The 10140-nt window shown below is 44.6% G+C and overlaps 1 protein-coding gene, 1 long non-coding RNA gene and 1 other non-coding gene across 3 annotated transcripts in view; all 3 read left to right on the forward strand.

Annotated features, from left to right (window-relative positions):
* Nucleotides 1-10140, forward strand: part of LOC106806350 (renin receptor-like) — a 29636-nt gene that overhangs the window by 16765 nt on the left and 2731 nt on the right. The window lies entirely within an intron of this gene.
* Nucleotides 1696-1784, forward strand: Trnay-gua. Its single transcript is given in 2 exon segments — nt 1696-1732; nt 1749-1784. It is a non-coding gene; the product is annotated as a tRNA-Tyr (tRNA).
* LOC106806351 lies at nt 6610-8587 on the forward strand. The gene is made up of 3 exons (XR_001393535.1): nt 6610-6645; nt 7780-7946; nt 8362-8587. It is a non-coding gene; the product is annotated as an uncharacterized LOC106806351 (long non-coding RNA).

Below are 10140 nucleotides of genomic sequence, written 5' to 3' on the forward strand. Positions count from 1 at the left end.
GTGTGTGTGTGTGTGTGTGTGTGTGTGTGTGTGTGTGTGTGTGTGTGTGTGTGTGTGCGTGTGCGGTGTGTGTGTGCGTGAGCGTGCGTGCGTGCGCGCGTACGTATGTGTGTGTCCGCGTTTGCGTGCGTATGTGTGTGTGCGCGCGCGTATGTATGTGTGTCCGTGTGTGCGTGAGCGTGCGTGAGCGTGCGTATGTGTGTTCGCGCGCGCGTACGTATGTGTGTGTCCGCGTTTGCGTGCGTATGTGTGTGTGCGCGCGCGTATGTATGTGTGTCCGTGTGTGCGTGAGCGTGCGTATGTGTGTTCGCGCGCGCGTACGTATGTGTGTGTCCGCGTGTACGTCCGTGTGTGCGTGAGCGTGCGTGCGTGCTGCGTATGTGTGTGTGCGTGTGTGCGTGCGTATGTGTGTTCGCGCGCGCGTGTACGTATGTGCGTGTGTCCGTGTGTGCGTGCGTATGTGTGTTCCCGCGCGCGTGTACGTATGTGCGTGTGTCCGTGTGTGCGTGCGTATGTGTGTTCCCGCGCGCGTGTACGTATGTGCGTGTGTCCGTGTGTGCGTGCGTATGTGTGTTCCCGCGCGTTTACGTATGTGTGTGTCCGCGTGTACGTCCGTGTGTACGTGTATAAGCGCGTGCGTGCTTGATGTCTGTGTGCGCGCCTGCGTGTGTCTGCGTGCGCGTCTGTAATATAAAATAAATATTTGTATATATATATATTAAACAAATAATCACAATATTTTTGAAATAATCAGGGGAAAAAGGCGAAATTTCGGCCTTTATCGTGATTCACTGGAAAGTGTCAAGTAACTGTAGGGAACTTTATTTATGTTTGCCAATGAATTAATTATGCACAAGTCCGTTTTATAATTAACCGAATCTAATTAAGTGCATTACTCATTAGTTTCCTTTTCCCTGTGCTGAATGCTAAGTTTATGTTTAATTAAGAATGCCGTTATTTATGGCAAATGTTTAAAGGATTAGCATAATTAGTGTATATTAGGATTAGCGTAGTTAGTACTTATTGACCTATTTCGGGCATATTGCACATATTGTGTTCTAGCAATACTTGTACGTATTCTACTCTTCAACATATTTGGGAGATTCTATCCGTTAAAGTACTAGTAATCATATAATATAGTTTTACTTAAATTGACTACGTCACGAATTTTCTATGGTAAAATTTTTGTTGCCATTTTTTACATTAAAAGTAAGAACTAACGGGACTAAACAAATCGTCAAAGTCTTACCTGATAAGATTGTTTCTCAACTAGTTAAAAATCCAAAAAACCTGGACGATTTCATATTGTGTTCCTGACATTAATTGCTTGCTATGGGCTATGTATGAGTCACGAGTATATGTTCACATCGAACAATATAGTAAAATAAGAAGTAAAATGCAGAAATTTAACCATAAAAAGTGAACTGAATTACTTTGATTACATTTTGTGAAAAAGTGGAAATTTCTTTTTTCTTTTTTAATATTTACGGTGGCGTAATCACTTTAAGCAGATAAGCGTTTGAAGTGCATGGGATTTGTCTATATCATAGAAATAGCAGCTGTTGTTACTGTGCGGGCACTGCAGCGAATGCTACGCTGTCGCAGTAGGTCATGGCAGACAAATACAGGAAACCAGTTTTAGCTGGGTCGGCAGAAAATATTCAGCCAGGTGATTAGGCACGTGTTCTGTGTGTTCCTTCGATAGCTCAGTTGGTAGAGCGGAGGACTGTAGTGGTACGTGAACAGTTATCCTTAGGTCGCTGGTTCAACTCCGGCTCGAAGGAAATTTATTTTCCTAATTGTTTTAGTTTCAGTTTTAGCGATAGGAGTCGCCGATTTCTAGCATAGGTCTTATATTTTTGAACGTTTAGGCATTTAATCCTCATATTCGTGCATTGATTTGCAGACCCAGGCTAATGATTTTTCTACATATGTTTCAAAACGTTGGGGTCTGTCTTGCAGTCGTATTCGACGCTGCAATATATGCGTTTCCTAACCTAAAAAATACTATTAGCGAGAACGAAATGCCGTCCGGAAAATACGTCTGATTCAAAGCTGTTAATGTTAACGTATATCGTCTCGGGGGTACTTGGGAATATCAATGTTCTCCCGCACGTGAAAGTTTGTGTGTTATATTTCTAAGCGATCTGATGAGTTGCATTGAAGGATTATCGAGTCGCTATACATATTGTGTGCGGTCCAGTGCGCACATGGTTAATTACGAGCGTGTTATCTATCTATCTATCTGTATCTATCTATCTATCTATCTATCTGTATCTATCTATCTGTCTGTCTATCTATCTATCTATCTATCTATCTATATATATATCTATCTGTATCTATCTATCTGTCTATCTATCTATCTATCTATCTATCTATCTATCTATCTATCTATCTATCTATCTATCTATCTATCTATCTATCTATCTATCTATCTATTTATCTGTCTGTCTATCTATCTATCTATCTATCTATCTATCTATCTATCTATCTACCTATCTATCTATCTATCTATCTATTTATCTGTCTGTCTATCTATCTATCTATCCGTCCATCTATCCATCCATCCATCCAGCCATTTATTTATTTATTTATTTATTTATCTATCTATTTATCTACCTATCTATCAATCTATCTATCTATCTATCTATCTATCTATCTATCTATCCATCCATCCATCCATCCATCCAGCCATTTATTTATTTATTTATTTATTTATTTATCTATTTATCTACCTATCTATCAATCTATCTATCTATCTATCTATCTATCTATCTATCTATCTATCTATCTATCTATATATCTAGCTGTCTCTCCGTCATTCCGTCCGTCCGTCCGCCCGCCCGTCCATCCATCCATCCATCCATCCAACCACCTCTCTATCTATCTATCTATCTATCGATCGATCTATCTATCTATCTATCTATCTATCTACCTATCTATCTATCTATCTACCTATCTATTTATCTATCTATCTATCTACGGCTATGGCTATTTTATAAAAATTCGTGTATGGGAATCTATACATTTCAAAACAACGCTGTTCTGTATAGTTAGTGTATGCCGCTTTGCAGCACAATATCGAGAAATGTCGTCTGTGGTTCACATACCTAAAAGCAATATACAAAATAGTCACGTATGTAATAAAGCATGTATGTATGTGTGAGCGTGCATGCGTACGTGTGTTTGTGTCGGTGCGTGCGTGCGTGCGCAGATCTGATGTTACGTTGTTATGTTGTGTTATATTATATTATGTTATGTTATGTTATGGTATGGTATGGTATGGTATGTTATATTATGTTATGTTATGTTATGTTATGTTATGTTATGTTATGTTATGTTATGTTATGTTATGTTATGTTATGTTATGTATGTATGGTATGTTATGTTATGTTATGTTATGTTATGTTATGTTATGTTATGTTATGTTATGTTATGTTATGTTATGTTATGTTATGTTATGTTATGTTATGTTATGGTATGGTATGGTATGTTATGTTAGGGTATGGTATGTTATGTTATGTGATGTGATGTTTAAGTTATGTTATGTTATGTTATGTTATGTTATGTTATGTTATGTTATGTTATGTTATGTTATGTTATGTTATGTTATGTTATGTTATGTTATGTTATGTTATGTTATGTTATGTTATGTTATGTTATGTTATGTTATGTTATGTTATGTTATGTTATGTTATGTTATGTTATGTTATGTTATGTTATGTTATGTTATGTTGTGTTGTGTTTGCAGGACACCTGCTGCCCTGCGGATAAACTCATTAAGCAGCTATCCCCGGTAAACGCCTGCAACATGTCGCATCCGTTGCCCAGCAACGAGAACCTGCACGAGACACCGGACGCTCATTATCACTATGACAACCCGGCATTCACGAACGTCGAGCTGACGACAGACGCGCCACCTGGGGGCTCGCCTCAGCGACCGCCTCGAAGGTCGCACGCGGCGCCGCCAGATGACGCCGCCGTCGGATCGAAAGATCCGAGGCCAGACTACAGGGAGTCACTGCCACACTACACGGGTGGAGTCATCGATTCGAAGGTAGAGAGAGAGAGAGAGAGATAGAGAGAGGGAGAGAAAGCGGGGAGAGAGAGGGGGAGAAAGAGAAGAGGGAGAGAGAGCGAGAAGGAGAGAGAGAGAGAGAGAGAGAGAGAGAGAGAGAGGGCAGAAGGAGAGAGACAGCGAGAGAGCGAGAGAGAGGGAGAGAGAAAGAGGAGAGAAGAGGGGAGAGAGAGCGAGATGGGAGATAAGGAGGGGAGGAAGGAGAGAGCGAGAGGGAGATGGAGAGGGGAGAGAGAGCGAGAACGAGAGAGAGAAGAGAGAGAGAAGAAGCAGGAGAGAGAGCAGAAGGATGAAGAAGTCGGAGAGAAGGGGGAGAGTGAGAGAGGTAAGACGATAGAGAGAGAGACCGCGAGAGAGCGAGAGAGAGTGGAGAGTAGACCAGAGGGGGGTGTGAGAGAGAGGGGAGAGCGAGGGAGCGAGAGAGCGAGGAGAGTATCGAGACAGAGCGAGAGGAAAGAGAGAGAGAGAGAAACGGACAGATGAGATGAAGAGAGAGAGAGAGAATAGAGACGAGAGAGAGAGATAGATAGAGGAAGAGAGACGAAGCAGAGACCAAGAGAAAAGAGAGAAGAGACGAAGAGAGAAGAGAATAGGAAATGAAGAAAGAGAGAGAGAGAGAGAGAGACGACGAGAGAGGAGAGAGAGAAGAGAGAGAGCGAGAGAAAGCGAGAGGAGCAGAGAGGCAGCTAGCAGTTCTGCCACCTTACTGCTGTCAGACTTCTCGCCGCAGACAGGCGATAGCTCGACTATAGCATGTAAGTGACTTACTTCCTGTGTCATCCGGTATAGACGAACCTTATCGACAGAACGACGACGTAACTTATATAACAGGTCCTTACGCGTGAATTCAACTCGTTGACATGTCTGTAGAAGGTTAAAAAGTGTGAAAAAACGAGACTTTAACAATCGATGTTTTTCGATCGAGTTTACGAAAAAATCGCTCCGTATGAATTGATAGCTGCCCCCTAATTTTGGAGAAAAAAATTAGACAAATAAACATTAGCTAATCTCGCGTAAAGAAACCTAACGATCGATTTTCTGGTCACTTATAGGGGCGTGAAAGCCTTGTCTCAGGACCCACCCCTACCACACTATGGGCATTCAGGCGCCTCCATCTTGGCACCAGTTTTTTTAGCTCCAACGTTGTTTGCTCACTGAGACCAGGCCCTTCGTCCGCTTTTCATAACGAGCCTCTGGCTGTACTGGCCAGGGAAGCTTGCAGCGCTGAAATAAATCCGCTTCTTCCATCGATACTGTCCCAGCCCGATATAATCTTGGACGAACGCAATCAGGGCGTAGAATCTAAAGATTTATGATCATCTGGAAGACGCTTGTCAGAAACATTAATTAATTATGACCACTCATCATGGCATTAGGACACTCATACCTAATTATGAGATCATCATAATTATGACATCATAAATGTAGGAGCTTGGATGTCATGCCTGTTGCGCTAGGAAGACTTTTTTTAAAGTTATATTGTCGTCCATAGAGTCATAACTAGAGTCATAGAGTCAATTATGATAGTCATAAACATTTATCATTTGTCTAACAACGTGCCTTATTATCGTTATTCCATATTCATCTCGTTATTCCGATAGTCATTATGTATTAACGCATGCCGGAGCGTGATAAATTATCCACGCATTTCTGACTATTGGATATCGGCACGCATGATCGCACTTTACACACTGACGCTCGCCACGTGCAACACACGTATGGCCAGCCCCACGCACGCGCATGAGCACTGCATAGACACGTCGCTGCGCGACGCCACACGCACGCACACACCCATGCACGCACACACCGATGGGCACATATAAACGACGCACACATCGACCGCACACAACCACCCACGGCACGCACGCCCACACCCACATTATAAACTACGCACACACACACAAACCACCCACGGCACGCACAACACACACCCACACACAGCGACACACACACACACATCACGACACACACACATATATACGAACGCACGTACACCACACACACACCACCACTGGCACGCACGCCACGCGGCCACCATACCATATACGCAACAGCGTACGGTAGCCACTCAGCGATCGCAGCGCCGCCTCCCGGCGGAGGTCTCACGCATACCGCCCGTCTTCCTTCTCTCCCCTCATCCCAGCGCTCACGACAGGCAGAGAGCAGCTACGCTCTGAACCGTGCGACGGCAAGACTTCGGCAGCGACGTCGTCTCGCGCCCGACTCGAACGCCCGGTGTCATTCGAACGCTGTTCGATAACGGCGTGAACTCACTCTACGCGAAGCACCGACGCACGCATTCCGCGCAGTCAGTCGTCCCGCGTGACGGCGGCTGCTCGCCTAATGAGTCACTTCTTCGGCGCCTCGCCTACGTCCGTGCGAACCGTCCGTACGTCCGCGGCGTGCTGGCCGGAAAGGCATCAAGGAGGGCTGATCGGAGTCACGTGCCTGCGCGTTGCCAGTTGGCGATCAGCTTCGGGTGAGCCCGATAGGGCGCCTGCACGCGAGAAGGTGCGACTCCTGGCGGGAGCCGACTGCAGCGCTACTGAGCCGCGTGGCTGAACGTGGTGAGTGGCGGGTAATAGAACTACCACCAGGTGTCAGCAGCGGTCTCCGTGTGAATGGCGCCGGTTGCGCGATGCGGCGAGGGAGAGAGAAACGTGAGGGAAGAGATGAAACGTGAGGAAGAGAGAAAGAGAGAGAGGGTGAATAGAAGATGAACAATAAGAAAAACAGAAAAAGGAAGAGAGATATAGCTTGTAGAGAGAGAGAGAAGAGAGAGACGAGAGAGACAGAGAGAGAGAGAGAGAGAGAAGAGAGAGAGAGAGAAGAGAGAGAAAGAAGAGAGAAAGGACCTAGATACTCTAAGACAAGACATATAGATAGAGAGACGAGAGAGAGAGAGAGAGAGAGAGAGAGAGAGGGAGAGGGGAGGGACGAGAGGAGGAAGGCAGGGAGGGAAGAGGAAGAAAGAAGACCAGGGAAGGTCTATTATCCCTAACTCCTATCTAATACAGTGGTCCAGCGCCCCACTTTTGATCGCGCTCTCGATAAACAGGGGCATGCACTGTAAAACGACAATGTGTCAAAAAAATGCAAAAACCAATCCCTCATGCACATCATTTTAAATATGCGACTTAAACGGGCCAGATCTCAGTCAACGGAATATTTCTGCAGAACAAGATTCTATGGAAGCGCTGAAGACAATTATCGAAGGTTTCAATGGATCGCTGCGCGCCAAACTACGCGCACATACACGCACGCACGGCCACCACGCACGCACGACGCAACGTACGCACGCACAGCGACACCACGCACACACACAACACACACACACACACACACCACATCACACACGTATATATACAGATTTATAAAGATCAAAGCTCTTGTGTACACGCCAACTAAAGCTGTCGCGACTCTCATTCTTTTATTAAAATATAACTGAATATCGTGAAACCTAAGAACTTTTCTACTGTATATACACACACACACACACACACACACACCACACACACACACACACACAATCACACACCACACACACACACACACAACCACACACGCACCCACACACGAACATTAATGTTATGGAGTATATATTGTATATTAATGTATTACTAATATGTTGTATAAGTCTCATCGGCAGTCCATCGAACGCCCACGCCGTATTACTGAGGTCGTTCTGATGTCATTTTCAGGGTTCTGCTACTCTGTGATCGTCGTCGCTATCCGTTTGATCCTCTATTCGCTGGATTAGAACGTGTCACAAGACCGCGAACATCTCCCACCCACCCTCATCTCTGCCGTCGGCCTCCTCTGCCTCTGTCTGTTCTGCTTCGTGTTTTCGATGCATCCCACGCTCCGGGTGAGTCCATGCATCTGCCCGTCTAATACCTTATATCCCAAATATATATACTATATTCTTAGTATACCTTAGTTCCATACTATATGATACTAATAGCTATATTTGTTATATCCCACATATGCTGCGTGTGTGTGCGTGCGCGCGCGCGCTGCGCGGCGCCGCGCGTCCGTGTGTGTGTGGTGTGTGTGTGTGTCGGTGTGTGTGTTGCTGATGTATGGTGTGTGTGTGTGTGTGCGTGGTGTGTGTGCTGTTGGTGTGTGTGGGCGTGCGCGCCGCCGTGCCGTGTGCGGTGTGCTGTGCGTGTCGTGCGTGCACGTGACAATTGTGGAAGTTCGCAGTGAATACGTGCACCATAAATAGTAATAGAAAAAAAAGATGTCACGTTTGTCACAAAAATGTAAGTGATTCTGCACAGGTGAACTGGAGGCCCCATAACTATGGGGTCTGGCGCTACAGTTTTTATCTTCGGGTGCTTGATTCTGCGCACAAGTGTCGGACGGCAGGTGCAGAATTGCACGTGGCTGCGGAGATAAGGTGACCATCTTCCTTAACTTCACCGACCGCTGGCGCCAAGTTCGTGCTGGACAGTACGAGATAGACCAGTGCGGCAACGTCGTGCAGTCCTCAAGATCTTGCGTTTTTCGGTGAGTTATACACGTAATACGCACGCACGCAAGTGTGCACGCACGCATACACGTGCACACACACCACACACCAGCACACACACACACACACAACACAACACACACAAACCACACACACACACACACACAAACATCACACACACACACACACACACACACACACACACACACACACACCCACACACTCCCAGTTAGAGAACCAGTGGGCCGGATTCAACCATTAACCAGACTAAGTCACGTGCTTAGGCATACCAGGGCCAAAGGGGGCAGCCACAAAGTTGGAAAAAGGTGAAAAAAAAAAAATAAAGATTTTTCACTTCCCCAGTAGTCGAGCCGACGCAGACCCCAGTAATGTTACGAACCCGAGTAATGATTAAAAAGACTCGCCCCGTAATGGTTAAACCCGCACTACCGCAGATTCAGCAAAGCCGGAGTTATAACGTCCCTGCAATTTTTTGCACGGACAATTCCCAGGTGTACCACACGGGGCACTGCTGGGAATGAACACAGCTTTAGCAGTTCCATTCATATGTTCTTCATAAGTTAAAAACCAACCAAGAAAACGATCTCTCACCTCCCATGGAACTTTACAACACAATTTAACAGAAGACAATACTAGCAGAAGTGTCTTCCAAATTTTGAACTGCATTTAAGAATATTTTTTAACATTAATGGTCACTAACTGCATAACACGAGAGGTCTTCTCACACGGCCAACGTCGAAAAAACCCGCAAATAGATCCATTATGCTTCAAAGAAAGACTCGACTCACTGTGTATATTAACAATCTGAAACGGATATTCTGAGAGTATTTCTTTCGAGATGTTAATCAGTGATCTTTGCGAAAAAATAAATGTAGAAAAACTGCTTTCAAGTCATGAATTATTGGAACTTTGATACATTAACTTGTGAAATCATTAAAATAGATGTGTAATTGCATTTTGTAGAACTTTATGTAGGCCCAAGCTCGCTTTGTTTGTCACAGTAATAATCAGGGCGACCAGGGCTGAGCTAGACAGTATTTTTTCAGATTTAAGGGCAGCATCCCCCAAAAAGCGGCACACTCCCCACACTAGGGGCGCCGTTCAGCGCGAAGCACATGCGAGGGTCTCGGGCAGGAATTTTCAAACATTTCAAGTTTCCTGGACCAAAAATGAGCACCATTTGAGCATACCATTCAGTCAAGCAGCAATAGCATAAAAACCATAATATGGAATTTTATATTCTGGCTCAGTTTTGCTGCGCTTTGTCATACGGAAGAAGAAAAGCAATTTAATGCAGAAGAGTCAAGCAGCTTCCCTTCTTCTTCAATATCAAAGCTATTTTGCTACCATGTAAAATTTTGATTTCCTTAGTCAATGAATCACAGAAAAAGAAAACAAATAAATATAGCCAATTCCATTCAAAATTGTTTGCTGTATTTTTAGCGCAAAATTTTGAAGGCACTTGAACTCCACCTAGACTGCTATTTCCATACGGCAAATACGGTCTGAATCCGCCCTGGATATGTGTTTATGCATATGAATAAAATTTTTGGCAACTGCTGCAAGA

This window comes from Priapulus caudatus, unplaced genomic scaffold (genome assembly GCF_000485595.1).
Source record: "Priapulus caudatus unplaced genomic scaffold, Priapulus_caudatus-5.0.1 Scaffold155, whole genome shotgun sequence".
Lineage (NCBI taxonomy): Eukaryota > Metazoa > Priapulida > Priapulimorpha > Priapulimorphida > Priapulidae > Priapulus > Priapulus caudatus.